The sequence below is a fragment of the Corapipo altera genome, unplaced genomic scaffold (assembly GCF_003945725.1).
Source record: "Corapipo altera isolate COAL_440 unplaced genomic scaffold, ASM394572v1 0, whole genome shotgun sequence".
Classification (NCBI taxonomy): domain Eukaryota; kingdom Metazoa; phylum Chordata; class Aves; order Passeriformes; family Pipridae; genus Corapipo; species Corapipo altera.
In genome coordinates this window covers 28,582,326-28,599,343 of record NW_020884872.1, presented here as the reverse complement: position 1 = coordinate 28,599,343, position 17,018 = coordinate 28,582,326, and the positions used below count along the sequence as shown (strand labels likewise).

At 37.0% G+C, this 17,018-nt stretch overlaps 1 long non-coding RNA gene across 1 annotated transcript in view; it reads left to right on the top strand.

The window, feature by feature from the left end:
• The first annotated feature begins 1,108 nt into the window (after positions 1-1,108).
• LOC113948482 overlaps positions 1,109-17,018 on the top strand; it is a 31,215-nt gene continuing 15,305 nt past the window's right edge. Inside the window, exon 1 of the long non-coding RNA XR_003528167.1 lies at positions 1,109-1,264. This is a non-coding gene — a long non-coding RNA (uncharacterized LOC113948482). The remainder of the gene's footprint in view (positions 1,265-17,018) is intronic.

The following is a 17,018-nucleotide window of genomic DNA, read 5'->3' as shown; positions in this document are numbered from 1 at the left end:
TGGCTGTCCCTATGCTATAGACATATAGAGCATGGTATTAGCACTGCTCGTTTCAGCACAGAAATATCTGTCAGTTGAAAATGTGTATCGTTTGTGTTGCTTTTTGCTTGTCTTTTACAGTTTAAGAACCAAGTGTGCACATGTGCACAAACTACAGGCTTACATGCCTGTATATTTATCTGCACACAGATAAATATAAACACATGTGCCCACACAGATGTGCACTTACAAAACTATTGGTATCACCTAGTTCCAAGTAGCTGGTGTAGCAAAATCAAGCCGTGATAAGTGTTTTCTATGGATAATAATATGTATCTACAAACAGGCTCCCTTCTGCCCCCTTGTTTCACAGAATACTGTGCTCAACTTCCCTTTCCTGGATGTTGCACTGTGTTGATCACTACCCTGCCTCTGCAAATCCTATTTGAAAATCTCATTTGCAGCATAACTGACAACAAAGGCATTACATGGTATATGCCCTGCATATTCAGCAGACTATTCCTTGCCTTTGTAAGTTATTTCTAACTTCTAATGAAAATACTGTCTGATCAGTTGATGATATTTTTTATTTATTAATAGTCTGTAAAATTAACTGTGTCTAATCAAAGAATGTATCCTTTCTTAAAAGTGCAAGGTGGAATGCATTAGATCAGTGGCACAAAAAACAGATATTTTTTACTGCAATAGGCCTTTCATTGGGTACTCTAGGAAACAGGACTTAAACAAAACACTAAATTGAAGACAATTTTGAGGCGCAATCACACCCAGCCAGTGCAAGACACAGAAATTCTCTTTAGATATACATTTTCTCTGCATTTATTTCCAAACAGTAATTCTGCTCCGTGTTTAAAAAAATAATAAGAAAAATTATTTGATATTTCAGTCTCTCAGGGCAGCTTCTGAATAATTACATGCAAAATGATCTAATATATATTTATTGAAAATAGCATTGCAGAGCACAAATGTGCGTTTTTTTCAGGAAGGTCATTTTTTAAAACATCCATTGTAGCTGCTTCACTAACGTCCAGGGGTTTTTGCCATCCACACGGCACAGATTTTTTTGATTATGTAGATTTTTTTTTCCCCCTCTATTGCAGTTTCATATGCAAAGCATGCATCAGCCACATCCATGCTATCTCCTAAAGCAGTCATTCTGAAACCCAATCTGGGGATAGTGCAGACTAAATAAAATTTCATTTTGATTTGGCCTCCTGCTGAGAATGGGACTGCTTTGTTTCAGCCGACAGAACCAGAAGCCAGAAAGGTATGTCCTGTTTTGCATGGCTGATAGTGTGACTTGAGGATCACAATCAGGCCGTTCATGCTCTCAGGGCTCGGCATCTCATCCACATCCTGTACCATCTTTCTCTTTTCCTTGCCATTTGCTTTCCTTCTGTGCCGCCTGCCGTCTACCTGCAGGGCAAAGCTATGGCAGACCCTCACACTATTGTTTACTTTGGTGTATGTTTAATAGCTGCATGGCTGTTTCAGGGTAGGGTTTCTCTATTTTTTTCCCCTTCCCCCCCTGCCCCTTCCCCCTTCGCCTTTGTTTTTTCCCTTCCCTGTCCACATTCACTTTCCTTAATTTCTAGGTGTTGAATACACAAATACTGACTTAATGGAAAATTATGTGGGTATCGCTTGCAATGCTTCAGAGATTTTGCTAGGAGATCTGTAATGCAGAATTTTCTTGTGAATCTGAGGAAACATTAAACAGCTTTGAAGGACTTCAGTTTTCATAGCCCTTTAGAGCTGTTTAGGCAGAAAAGCAGTCACATGTGAAAAAAAATAAATAAATAAATAAACACACTTTTAGGAAGGGGTCTAGCTGCTTTGACATCTTCACATGCTTTATAGTTACAGCTGCAGTGTTTGACATGGGGAATATCAGTAAATATTTCTTTCTCTAAATATTAATATTGATCTTAAAGCCAGTTTGCATTACAGGAGAGGGTGTACAGCATTCTCCTTGCTGCTGCTGTCCCATCTTTTGGAGGAGGTGTTGACAGTGGGGAATGACCTCACTTTTAGCCTCTGGAGCATCTTTTGTACAGGGCAGCAGGACCTCTGAAAGAGTCCTTATGATGCAAACTTACTCCTTAAAAGTGTATTTATCTGATAAAGCTGTGATATCCCTTGTCTGCGAATATTCTTTTAGGGAAAAAGAGCTTTTATATGAAATAAAGTTAGCATAAAATTTATCTCAGACAAAGAGCAAATTTTAATTTTGTTTGATGCGTGTTTTAATATGGACAATGTCCTGTTTTCCCAGGAAGGTAGACTACAATTGTAACTCCAAAGAAAAATTCAATTCTTAAAACTAAACAAAACACACAAATGAAAGTAGCAAATTTTATAGAGCTCTGATGTCATATGGAAATGTATATTTTCATGGTGATTTATAAACACAAAATTATAATCATTGTGTGCAGCATGCCTTTGTGGTAGGTGATATTAATAACAGCAGGTTATTCAGCAAAGTCTGATGGAATGTAGGTGGTCAATTATAACACTCTGCTCAATTTAGCAAGTTCTGTTCCCAGCTTTTATATATTACTTCAACTCCACAACTTTCATCAGTTTCTGACTCTCTGAGATGGCCAGGGGTGAAGGTCCTTGGCATAACTATGTAGATCTTTGCATAGCAGAGTTCTGTGACCTGAAAATTCACTTTCTCTTCATCTTCCTTAATTTAAAAAAAAAAAAAGTTGTTTGGGGAGCGAAGGCTCATCCAACCAAAGTTTGGAGAAAAAGAGAGGTAAAAATAAGATGGCTCATTGCTCTCCCTATAAAGGAAGGTAGGCCAAATTTTAGTTTCACCTTGGTAAACTCCAGCAGGATTTCCTGCTCGTGGTAGGATCTAGTCTTGCATTTCTGTTATTCAAAGATATTTACAAAGTAAAATGTAGTTTAAGAACACTTTAAAGAAGCTATCTGTAGTTATGTCACATTTTCTTTAAGAAATTTGAGGCAGTAAGAAAATTATAAAGAGGTTAAATTTATAAGAAACGAGAACTGCAGCTTTTTAAAATGATACAGTGGGGAAAATTATCAGTTCTATGGGGTTTTGCTCAGTATCTCTAATTCTCCTGCTTCACCCCTTACGTGTCATTGAGATGTTGTCCAAGTTCCCAACTCTGCATTTTAAACAGAGTTTATAAAATTGAGTTCCAATTTTACATTTACCATCATTTCACTTTAACAATTAAACACTTGTTTTAAGAGAAACAAAACTGAGTATTTTGTGACAGTATATTTTGTTTATATCTGAACTCAGTCTTGGCAAGTTTTTTGTTGCATAAAGAGTATTTTGTATTAAGTGGATAGTTGCATTGAAAAAAATAGATTAAATAAATGGGACACATATATCGCTTGGAAATACACCATATTTTTAATATGAAATACTCAAGGAAATTAACAGAAGTATTGTGCCTTTATTTACAAGGATGAACTATCTTTTAACAGAATAATGCTCATTATGGTAAAGTAAAATAATCTTGGCTCCAGAATGTGCTAACTGCTCTGGATACTTTTTTATTAATTACACAACTCTTGTATGTAACCAGGAATTACTGCAGGCTTTATTCTGGTGCTCTTAGGAGATCAGAGTTCCTTTTTTAGATAGGTTTATTAGAGCTGTATCTTAGAGTCATATTCTGGATAAGTAAAAGAAGTGAGCGAGTCTTGGAAGTCAGTTTTGCATTTGTCACTTCCACAGAAAGAAAACTATAAAAATATTAGCCCAAAGTCCAGAAACAAAGACTTCATTCTTTGATTGACTTATAAGGCTTTCCTCAGTGGACTCCTCAGTGTTCTTCCTTATTTATATTTGTGTATTTAAGAAATTAATCAGATCCAAAATCCCAACTCAGATACCTCCAGCACACTGTAACTGAAAACAAAAACAAAAAAAAAAAAAGGAAAACCAAAACCAAAACAAAAAAACAAACCAACCAACCAAAAATGTACAAAAAAAACCCCCAAGATACTTTGGCACGTAGCATATTTACTCATCTGTTTATGTTTTAATGCAAAGGATTTAATAATTCTCTATTCTTTCACTTTTTCCTCTCACTTTTTTTACTTTACCTGAATGAGGTGGTGTGATTGAGATAAGTCATATCCATGCCCAGAATCCTATGGAGAAAACAGATCATCTCAAATGTAGAATATATAGCAAATTGGAAACTAGATAAACACACTCAGGAGACAAGTATGTATGCATGTAAATTAGTCACATGATGCTACTATATATATACGTATATATACGTATACTATATATACGTATGCATGTATAAGTGTGTATGTACAGATCCAGAGAGAGAGAGAGAGATGGAGGACACAGACACCAGGGTCCCTGTGGCCCACCAACATCACAAGAGAAGATGCTGCTACTGTGACCATATAGAAGACAAAAACCTGCATGATCAGTGCATTTCCTGATCTGTAGCTATCTGAATTTCTCAGCAGCTACACAGCTGATTTTCTCCTGGAACAAATTCATGTTCGTCTGAAGTTAAAATCTGCTTAAAAACTTGCTGAGTTCAGAAGGATCCCAAACGCGAAGATTTGACTGCAGGATTAGGGTCTAAAGATTTCACAGTATCCCTTTGGGCAAGCCAGGACAAACTAGCTAACAAACCTATGGAAAAAGGTGTCAGAAATCTGTCATAACACTGGACTTGGAACATACCATCAGAATTAGTGGACAACTCATTCTCATTCAGCTCAAACTTCTCATGCTGATGTTCTTGCTTTATACACCTGATTTGACCAACACCAATAAAAAAGGTCTAAAAAACTGGTAGAAGATACTATAAAATTAAGTATCAAAGGGCAATTGACTAGCAGCAGATACTATAAAATTATATATCAAAGGAAAGCAGTAACATCCTGTCAGCAAGTATGAGCATAGGAACCCATTGTGTTCACAGCCCTAAAGGGGTGAGGAGTAGAATTACTTTGGTTTGGGATATTTTTACCCAATCTCTTTAGAAATAAAAAAGTAAAAAATCAAAGTTAGAATTTTATTTAAGAGAAAAGTTAATCGTAGGCTTACTGTTCAAGTTCACTGAAGCAACAGTATGTTATAAAAATCAATGCCATCACTTAACCCTTCATTTGATAATGTTTTAGGATTTCAGAAAGTTGCCTTTCTTGTTCACAAAAAAAAACAAAGCAGGGACTTTCTTAGCTTCAAGGAGATATTCTCTGCTATGAGAAGGTATTCTTCCTGTAATTATTGTTTTAAATAAAAATTTAATAGAACCATCTAAGTAGTTGATCAAATGTCTGAATGTAATCAGAAAATGAGCTTTGGACCAAAGCTAAAAGAGCAGAGACAACAAGCTAGCATTAACTTTGTTTAGGAGTAGAGGTAAAACCAAAGAGCTCAGCCCAGCAGCTACTAGGAAATCTAATACTTCCTGAGTAGGGAAAGAAGGCACTTCGGAAACTGTAGGGAAAAAAATGAACAGAAAATCATATTATTTGTATCACAGAATATTCTGAGTTAGAAGGCAGCCACAAGGATCATGAAGTACAACTCTTAAATGAATGGCCCATAACAGGGATTGAACCCACAAGGTTGGCATTATTAGCATCAGGCTCTAATCAACTGAGCTAATCTCAGGGTCTCTCTAATCATCCAGTGCGATTTCTGCCATAGGGTTGACTTTATCAGAAAAAAACTACACCCAGGAAAACTGCTTCTGAGAAATACAGTTTGACAGATCCTCAAAAAAACAGAAGAAGTTTGAAGTACTGGTAATGCACATCTTTAAAGATTTTCTAAAAAAAAAAAAGCATGTTGGCTTCCCACATAACAGGGAATGTAACTGTGTCAAGATCTTATTGATTATATGAAAAAACCCAGACAATGTGTATTAGTTAACTGTTTATCAGTCTTTTCTTATCAAAGGTTGGAAAAGTATTTTTGTCTTTGAAATAAGGGGTAGAGAGAAGAAATTACTAGTGAATGTCTAATGAGTCTTATATAACACAGAAATGGACTACAGATTAATAAAAGCATCCTCTCTCTCATTAAGTGTTCTTTACCCTATGGGGGTGGAGAAGGTTAGGTTATAGCAGCATTATGTCCTCACAATAAAAATACATTTAATGTCCTAGCGTCTACTGCAATTGGTTATTCATTGCATACAATTTTCTTTATATTTGAAACCCTTTTCCTCTACCAGCTGTCTGACAAAGGCAAGAATGAAACATTCTGAAAATAAACTTTTGGAATAATTTACATTCAATAGGAAAATTCCACTAGTAAAATAGTGTGCATTAAATTTTTCCAGTGATGGATGAATCTCAGAAGATTCAGAGGACTGTTTCAAACAAGAATGATAATATCAGTGTTTGTCTACAGCATTTCAAAATTCTGTCTCTATGATCATTGTATCCAGGAACCTCCAAATAATCAGAATTTTTTGTTATTCTTTAATGATTTCTAGGTTTACTTCTGTCCCCTTAAGAGGTTCCTTTGCTTTACCAAGTAGAGTAATGTTTCCTCATTGGTGACAGGCTACATTTTGGAGGAAATTAATTCATTCTCCAATCCATGTTTCTTTCAGGAGTAACCCACACAATCTTGATGCAGAGAGCAGCTACAGGAACTCAGGAGGTACTGGGAAACATTTTCTTCCACAGGTTTTTTTGGTTGGTGGGTTTGGGTTTTTTTCTTTCTCTCTCCCCTGAATTAAAATTTTCCTAGATACATGTATTGCTCTTACCTCTGTGGAGGTGATAAAAGGGGATTCTTGCACCTTAAAATTGGAACAAGATAAGTAGTGCCACAGGAAGATTTACAGCATCCTCACAACCTCTTCTTATTTCAAATAGGAAATCCAAAGTAAAGCAAAATAAGCAACTTCAAAAGGGATAAAAAACCCAAATAACAAACAAGCAAACAAAAACCAAGACCCAAAGGATATGGCTAAATAAGATCCACCACTATCTCAATTCTGTTGGCCATACTGTAAATGATAAATAGATTTTCATCTAATGGAACTGAGAATTTGGAACTACTTTTTAGCAGGTTGGTGGGGAGAAAAGGGATCTGATTTTTTGTGATTCTTCTCTCTCACTCTCTCTTTTTTTTTTTTTCTTAAGAGATTCCATTAAGGTCCAAATTTGCACTTTAGGGTGGTAAGACAAAAAGACTAAAAGCTGTCTTAGTAGGCTAGCTAAAAGGTCATAATAGATCTGGATGTTAGCAGGTTAACAATGATAACTCACCTTAAGGTCCCTAAAAATAGGAGTGAAAGGAGCACATCAGTACTGAAGAGCAAGGGGACCAGAACAAAATTCTGAAGATCCCCATAATTAACTGGCAGAGGGTCAGATGAACACTTATTAAAATGCAACAAAGCACAATGGAGTGTCTCAAAGATGGAGCTTCAGTCTTAGCTGCGAAAATTTCTTGGTTTTATCAGTTTTAGCCAGGCTTGCAATGTTATTTTAATAAGTACTTTTCTCTACATATCACCTTTGAGAATTTGGGGGGAATATTTATGTTAAAGGGTTAAGAGAGCAGTTTGTAGACAATTCAGGGAACAGGCCTTCTTAGAAAATATAGGAAGAATGACATTATGGTGATATTTTAAGATTATTTTGTATCCGATATTTGAGTACTATGAGATAAATTCATCAATTTACCTTCCAGTTTCAAAGGCGACAGTAAGTCTTCATTAAGAAATATTCTTCTCCCAGTGTGATATCCATACCATACTGTAATGCTTTTAAGTACTATATATTGTCAACTCCTCTTTTTTATGGTGTGAGTATAATACTCTTTAGCTACCTCTCTCAAATAATTTCAATAAGGAAAAATATTTTGGTTCACAACTTACCCACATCAACTCTTACCCTACTCCAATCCAAAACCATATGTCCAGGCAGTAAATGTAGATCAACAATCTTGAGAAAGGTATTTTAAAGCTTTCTTGGCCATAAATATTACATGCTAGCACAAAGAGAAATCTGTGTTTTAAACCTTAAAATCCATCTAATTCCACTCAATTTTAACACCATTCTAATTTGGCTGATGTGTTTTCGTTTTGGGTTAGCGTTGCTGGAATTGGTTGAATAAAGATAACTGAAAGTGGAAAGAGCTGTGGGGACCTCTGAGACATGGGAGATCTGAAGGGGTCAGGACAAAGGTAGGGAAAGAGGAGGATGAATACTTCCTCACCTTCAATAACAGAGAGAAAATTGCACCTAATTTCCTAACACTCAGAGATGTTGTATGTTATAGGTTTAATATATTGGGTGGAGTATAACTCATGGTACATTCTTATACCAGGATTTACAAATGCTTTCTCGTATCGTAATATGTTGGCAAAACAGGAGAACACTGAATAGCTGGTCTGACTGAAGCCCTCAAATACACTGTTTCATGGCAGTGTAAGTTTGTTAGTGTATTTAAGTCCAGTAAGGTTTCCTTCTTCCCGAGTGTATTTTGAAGTGCAGTACTGTTTAGTGTTCATATGTGGGAGGGACTTTTTGGTTTCTTTCTTTTTTTTCTTTAGTAAATAAGATTATGGTATCCTGGATTTTTTTAATTCCTTCATAAATTATTTTAAGCTTTCTTTGCATATGTGCATACCCCCACACACATGTTTACCACTTGGAGGACAAGTTGGATAAAGCAGAAGTGTAATATCACACCTCCGCTCTCCCAGATGAAGGACTGGCCGTCAGCAGATACCCAAAGTGCTATGTACTCCCTGGAACATAAAGAACAAAATGCTTTATAGGCAACTGTCAATAATCCAGACTCAAAATCTCATTGCTGGGTGACTCCTTGTAGTCATGGCTCAAGCAGCAGTGTTGTTGTGCACTGACAAACAGGACTCTAGTCTTCCAAAACCCTGCCCTTCCAATACGTTATGTCAAAAAGCATTCAAGTAAACCCTACCCCCAAGTATGCAACAACAGCCCATGATAAATGTAGTGTGGGGTTTTCTAGTGGGAAAATCAGGGGTTATAGGTTGTTTAGAACTGATTTTTGCTTCAGTGAAAGAGGAAACAGACCAGGAGAATAGGAGGAAATGAGAGAAACAGTCATGAGAAAGCTCCCAAGACAAAGCAGAGACAAAATCCTTGGGATACAGAATTGATTATGTGGGTTAAAAAGGAAGAAAGCTAGTGAAGGGAAACTTTTTGCTCCAATTTCTCATATGATCAAGGGGACAAAATTTTGTGGAGTCTTTGCACCAGCTTTGCACCAAAGGTTATACTACCTTCTTTCCAGCCACTGCCTAAGGGCTGCAGTTCTACCAAACACGAGTATTTGAGGATCCACTTGAACCAGAGCTTCGTAAACACCTGTCTGAATTTCACCTCTTTTCTATATCACTCATGCATTTTCTGTGGGTCCTTCTCATCTTCGTTTGACATACTCTAAGAAGTGTGCAATAAAGAAGCAAGATGAAAGAGATGAGTCCTTGTGTGGTTCTGCTAAGAGCATGGGTGTGGTTGCAGCATTGGGCCCATGGAAACAACACTCGTTACTTCATGTGGATAGATCAGATCTCATGTCAGTTTGTTCTCTGAGATTCCAAAAGCACATCAGAAAGCAAGATGCTCTTAACACGGAGGGGTTCCTGAATTTATTATTCGAATAAATGCACCTTCCTAATCAAGATTCTGGAAAGGCTGTCAGTTTTGTGTGCAGCCCTGGTGTAGGACTTGCTGCCTTGAGTAGGGACGCAGATTTCCCATATCTTCATAGTTCCTCTGACTCTCTAGTTGTATTCTACCTTCAGGTGAGACAATAGGAACATCCCTTATGATACTATCATCAAATTACTTGCTCTCTCCTAATTCTCTACAGGCCTTCACCAGTCTCTCAACTCTAGATTTATTTATACATGCTAGTTTTCACTGATGCTACACTACATTTTTGCTTAGGTTTTCTTTCCACGGTGGGCAAGGTTACCTTTGGTAGTTCTGTGAACAGCCAATATCCATTTAAAAAAATCAAATTCAGTACTACCACAGACCTGCAAAAAACCCTGCTGAGTCTTATTTTCCTGTTCTAAGCAAATCTCATGGACACTAATCATTTGTTCAGTATTTCCAGGCATTCACGATTCAGTTAGAGCAATGAGCTACTGTCCAGAAATCCTAGATAAATAGCCACTACCCATGGAGAGGTTATCTGTATAGCACATGAGCTGTAAACCCAGTGATCCTAGACCCACTGGTTACACCGTACACGGATCACATACCCCCAAAAGTCATGGTAACCTGACTTCTCTGATCTCCCAGACAAACCACAATTTTCCTATGAGGAGCAGATGACTCTTAATTGAAACTGTTCTTCTAGCCTACTCTTATTCACTGAAAGAGAGAAACTAAAATATGTGGGCCATACCATGTGGCAGGTGCAAGGCACTCAAGCTAAGTAGAAATCCTGGCTGAGTACGAGTCTTCCATAAGGCATGCTTTCCCTGCAAAGTCCCTTTCTCTTGGCCATTTTCCAGCCCTGTAGTCTCTACTTCACTCTGAAGAAGAATTCAAAGTGCTATTTGTCTTTCAAGTCAAAGAGTAGACCTCAGTGCAGACTCTCAATAACTTGTCTGTCATAGCACAACAGAACCCTTCTTCTGAGGGTTCAAGTTCCTTCCTGTACTCCTGGAGCACAAGTTCACCAGCATTACAACCCATCTACCACCTATTCAGTGTGCAGTAAGCTACTTCCCAGTAGATGCTTGTAAGTAGGAGAACAATCCTGGAAAAGTCATCCTGTAGGCTTGGCTACTTCACAGAAGGAAATTTCCAGGGAGAATTAATGTTGTAGACCTCTTCCTGTCAATAGAGCAGGATTCCTTTAGCAATAGGTTGTCACCTTCCCACACTGAAAGGAAGGTGAATATTTTGGAAGATCCATTAAGCTTGCTTTTCATTAATGGCTTCTATACATTAAGCAGCTGGTCTCTGTAGTTCTCACACAAACAAACCATTTCTCACTATCTGTATGTATTACACAGTACAACTTAGAAACACAGGAAACAGAACTCTCACCATCAGTTAGTCCATATAAATGGCAGAACCTTGAATGTGCCTGAAAGATATCTGCATGATTTGTTCTTGAAATCGCCCAGCAGTGGAGATCCCACATTCTCCTCAGGTGAGCTGAGTGTTCTTCTCCAGTGCTTAACTTTCCTTAACGTTACAATTTTTTTCTTAATGTCTAACCCAAATCCCTCTTGCTGTGACTCAAAGCTATTATTTCTTGTCCTATCCACATTGGGCTTGTCATACAGATTATTCTCTTTCTCTTACATATCTCTCAGCTGCTATCATTTCTCTCTCAGACTTCTCTCAGACTCCCTCTCAAACTTTTAGACAGAATAACTATGATACTCTCACCCTTCATTCACAGATCTTGTTTTCTGATCATTCTCATTCTCTTTGGACCTCTACTCTCCAAATAGTCCACATCTGTTTTTAAGGACAGTGGTCAAAAGTAGACATGGTACATCACTGGTAGTGTCACTGGTTACAAGCAGAACTCAGATCATGGTTTTGTTCTTTCTTCCCTAATAAAAGGGTCTTTTCTTTGGTTTAATCCACAGTGCATCTACTCTTCTGGCTGTAAATGGTTGCCACCTAATAGAAGTTAGATTTTTTACACACTGTTTAGGCCATTAAGGAATGGCTTTTTAGCATTTTTAGCATTTTAAATGCTCTCCAAGCAGTTCTTGCAGAACTTTGTAATCATTAGCATTTGCAACACGACTGTAAGGAATAGAAATATTATTGCCATCATTTTGCCAGTGAAGAGGCTGCAGGTCTGCAAAATGTGCTTTGCAAAGGCATGTTTTTTCTTGTGCCTTGTGAGAAGAAAAAGCATTACTGGATTGTACGGGATTTTGCAGTGCGTTAGAATTCTCCTTCCACAAAACATGATTATTCAATGAGTGTGTTCATAGTGCAGATTTCCAAGCCAAATCTCTCTTAAGGGCTCTCAAAGGCGCTTAACTGTAAGCTCATATGATTAATATTTTGTTCATTTCTGCATTTTCCATTTAAGTACCTAAGTTTTGGTCTTCTGTGTGCTCCAGAGCACTTTGCCAAATTCTTTTATCCCTCTTGGGAGAGTTGGTCAAGGAGGAAGACAGGATAATAGCTGGAGGAGATAGAACCAGAAAAGAATCTGAGGGAGAGGCTTCAACTCCGAGCAGAGATAAGCAGAGACATCCATCTCTAGATTCTACTCCTATCTAGAACATAGAACTTTCCAAGTTTTCTTGATTTACAGTATCTCTCTAATGTCAGCAAACACTCGAAACCCAATTAAGTATGTGTCTTGCTTCCCTCTTGTAGCTGATCCATCAAAAAAAGTTGACAATCTGCTATTGCTGTTGGGTTCTTAATAGTTCAAGAGATCTTCATTCTACAGCAGAGGTTTCCAGCCTCTAAAGGACAAAAGTACAAATCAGAATGGTTCTGTCTAACCTCATTTGTACCATGCCTATTTTCTTTTTTTCTTTTTCTTTATCTTAATTTAGGCCTCTTGCTTCTATGCATTATATACATAGATGTGCATTGTAAAATGTGATATGACATCAATTTCCAGCACTGCTAGGGTTTTTGCACATGATGCAAGCTGGTGCTCCAGTGGTATGTTCTCATGTGACATAAATTGAAATCACAGTGGGTCATAACGCAGCACAACAGGTGCACCAAAATGGTTTTAAATGGTTTCTATTCTTTTTTTCCTTTTTCTTTCTTTTTTTAATCAAGTCAGAATCAAGAACAATGGCAGCCATTAAATTAGTTCTGCAGAGCAGCTGGAAAGAGAGGATCAGGGAAAGGATGTTTTTTGCTATTTGCAGTGGGGATGCAAATGCAGTTGTACAGTGTAAACCACACATTATATTTTTTTTCTTTCATGTGCTGTGATAAAAGTAGTTTTCTTACCAGTATAACATGTTTCATTAATACAATGTTTAAATAATTAAATACAGAAACTCTGGAGGCGATGGCTAAGATAAAAGTTTGTAGGCAATCCATTATTGTGATCAGACAGTACTTCTTAAAACCCATGGAGATACAATTTAGTAATTTAACTTCTGAAGTCAGTTGTTTAATAAACTATTACATTTTAATATGGTTTTGTTCTTGTCAAAGGGAATGATTCATTTCCCCATTGTCAATTGTTCCAGCTGAAATTATTAGTGCTTCCAGTGTTGAGGGGTGCTGGGCTCCTGTTTGAACATCACTACCGTGCTGTTCCCACTCTAACATATTGCCACTGTAATATTAACCGTGTGATCTTTACTGGCTGTAATTATTTTGTAGGAAAAGTTACTTCCATCATTTGAGTCTTCAATATTGATATATTTCATTAGGTTTAATTCTGTTGGCAGAGAATAAGATACTGGTTTAAAGGAATATATAACTAATTGTCCTAGGATTAAACGTATATTAGTATGCTCTAATAACGGATGTCCCAGAAAAAAAATGGCAAAACCATTAAATAGAGGGAATATAATAGCAGATAAACTAAACAATACCTCTGCTGCTGTCTGAGTTTGTCATAGTTTTAAACAGATTTTTTTGCTGGAATTTCAATATAAGCTTCTTGTTCATTTTCCTGTATTAAAAAAAAAAGCTTTTATAAGAAATATATTCTTTAAAAAAATACAAAATTTTTGTTTCTGTTTATTTGTCTCTCCCTTCTTATGAAGATTTTAGTTATGTAATGTTGGGATGTGGGTTTAATATTGTCTGTTGGGCTCCTTCTTTTGCAAGTTGCTGCCAACTGACAAAATACCGTTAGAGACAGACGTGGTAATCAGTTAAATCGTTCTCCATATGCCTACCTGTTAGTGGTAGCAATCGAGCGAGGGTGGTGGACATTTCCATTCTATTTGTGCACAGAACTGCCAAGGGAGCAAAGACCAGGGCAGCTGCACCCACTGTGCCTTGAAGCGATCCCTGCAACTCACCTGCCATGGAGCCTGTCTCAGTGCGGAGTGGCAGGTCTGTGAAGATTAGGGGGCAAGGGCCTTTCCGCAAGCATCTGCTTATCACTGACCTTGGTGACACGTGGGATTATTTGTGGTCAAGTCCTTTACCACAGCACTTACAGTTCAGAGATAAAAAGCACACACCAGAGTCCCCACTGCCTCTCCAGCTGAGATGGAAATTGGCATTATTTGAAATTCAAGGAGTTTTTACTGTACACAGGAATAATCCAAATGTGGAACGGCGTTTGTTATTAACTGTAAATCCCCTTTCCCCTAAGAAAAACAGAGTAAATGCAGGAAATAAGCTCCCATTTATATACCAGAGAGACAATGCTTCATTGTCACTTATATTTTAAAGTCACAAGTGAAAAGTAAATGGAAAGTGGGAGCAAATATCAAGGTTTCAGTGGCACTGATCCATCCACAGTGCAGTCAATAGAAATTTTTGTAGCTTACTTGCAACCTATGAGAGAAGGTTTACATATAAAGAATATTTGATGGTTTATTCTTTAGAGAATGTATTATTCTTTACCTGAGTCAAAAAGGGGGGAAAGTTCTTCACCTCTTTTTGTACTATTAATTCTGCAGATTTCATATGTTTTTACTCTTTACATGGCAGTATTTTAATAATATATTAAATATTTTTTCGAACACACAAGAAAGAACTTATGTTAGAATAATTCCAAGTATGCATTTCCAGAATGCCTGAAGCTTATTGTTACTAGATACTTATAGGTCAGGTAAGATATAAAAAAAGGAGCTACAAACAGAATTTCCTTTTAAATACTATAGAAATTTTTCTCAGCCCACCTTAACTTCCTTATCATCAAGTTTTTCCCTCAGAGAGGAGCATTCCCAAAAACATTATTATTCTTCAATAGTTATGTGCAAATTCTCAAGCATATACTATCTTTCCTTCCTTGCATTTATTTTTTTCTTCTTCAATTTTATTTAGGACAAGAAGTGCCATAATCTACATAGGGTCCCACATGGTAAAATCCATCCTGGCTCTCTCTGTATTCCTACAAAGAATTCATTGCAGACACAGCGTATGTTACTAAACCCACATAGCCATTCAGGTCTATATAAATGTAGTCCTCAGCACTGCCCATTCCGCTCTTCTATCATTTGTGTTCCAAAGAATTTCACTTTTCTTTGACAATCTCAGAATTTCAGCCTTACAGGATATCGTAGGCAGAATGGAATGTAGAATTTTGGCTTCAGACAAAGTGGCATCTTTTCTGTAAGAATCTGCACAAGTTACAAAACACCACCCATCCCACATTGATATTATTTTCTCTCTCTCTTTCTTGGACACTATCTCAAAGTCTGACCCAGACAGACATTTTATTCCAATGCCTAAATTCCATGCACCAGATTCATACCGAGTAAATCACACTGAGCATTTGTGTCTTAGGAATGTTTGTCAATGCCATCACTATCTTGTTTGACATGGGTTTATTTTTCTTCCTGTTCCTGTGACTGCAGAGGTGAGTGCATGCAACGTGTTGACTGCTGCAAAGAGTAAAAACTTACATTTATTTAAATATTATTATCTCTATTACCATTTATTTGCTTGTTATACCTTATGAGTTCTACAAAGATGTTTTCCGCATAGGAGAATGTAGGTGCAGGGAAAAGCTAATTTGCTATCAGTATGCTAGTGTTAGTATAAATGTCTGCCAATTAGACCTCCTTTTTTCTAAATTGAATATATACACATAAATTTTTACAAACTACTATGTATTGCATGGGTAACACTGACGGTATTGGGTCTATATACAATAACAAAAACTTCCTTGTTTTTCACAAAGTGGAGACGTAAGAAACAATGGTGTTCTTGATATCTATCTATAGCTTTTAGCATGATGGTATCCTAGACACTGGCATAATAGAGACATCAGATAAAATAATAATACTCAAATGATGTTTGCAAAGTTGAGCTCGTAAATGTCAAAGGTGATTTGAAGTGGACAAGAGTGAGTCTTAACAAATCGAGTAGGGGCTGCTGGCAATTGTTTCTGTTCTCAGTTCTTATTGAAACTAATATTGGACAAATTGAAAGAGTGATTGCTTTAGAGCCTTTGCAATGTCTTCACCAATCTGTTGCCCATTTCCATAAAAAATAGGAGTGAAAATGGCAGCTGACTTCTTTTGACCTCTCTCAATTTCACTGGAGCTCCTGTTGGAGGCCTGAAAAAGCAGTTTTTCAAGCAGACCATTATCTTCCATAGCAAGTTATTTGGCAGTTAAATTGAAAAATATCAGTCAAATAATCTGTTTAAGCCTGATCTCTCCGTATGCACTATGAATGGTAGCAAACATTAAAAAAAAAAAAAGAAATAAACAAAGAAAACCAAACCAAAACAACAACAACAAACATAAAGAACAAAAAAATAAAATAAGAAAAAAGCCTTAACCTGAAAGAGGACGAACAAGAAGAGTTAGTTCCTTTACCAGATTTTTGTTGTTGTTGTTATGTCAAATTCTTCTGCCCCTCTGCCCTCATGATTTGATTGTCAGCATTAAAGCAAGATAAGGAGATACCTGGAGTGCCTGAATCCTAGTCCTCCTTATATTCTTCACTCACTGGTTTCTACCCTGATGGAATCATTGACCAAAGGCTCTTTTGCTCCACTTCCCTTGCTAACTCATTCTCTTTCCATCTAGCATCTTTCCTGAGGTTCAACAAAGTATCACCACTTTCATTCCATAAAGCAGTTGCAGAAACACCTTCTTCTTCCAAAATTTAGAATTATCAACTTTTTCCTCTTAGAAACTTGCAACGCCAGTTTCTCTTCTTTACAAAAGCCAAAATATAATATCCATGCATATCACAGATGTGCTGACTCTTAGTTTCCCTCAACTTCCTCTATAACCAATAGCAGAGATATTAATTTCTCTTGAAATAAGGCTAACCTATCTAGTATAGAATTTACTCTTAGGAAATGTGTTTCTCTTCTATAGGCAGTTTTGAATAATTGTTCTCCTAACCTATACTTGTCTTTCAAGTACTTAAAATTAGGC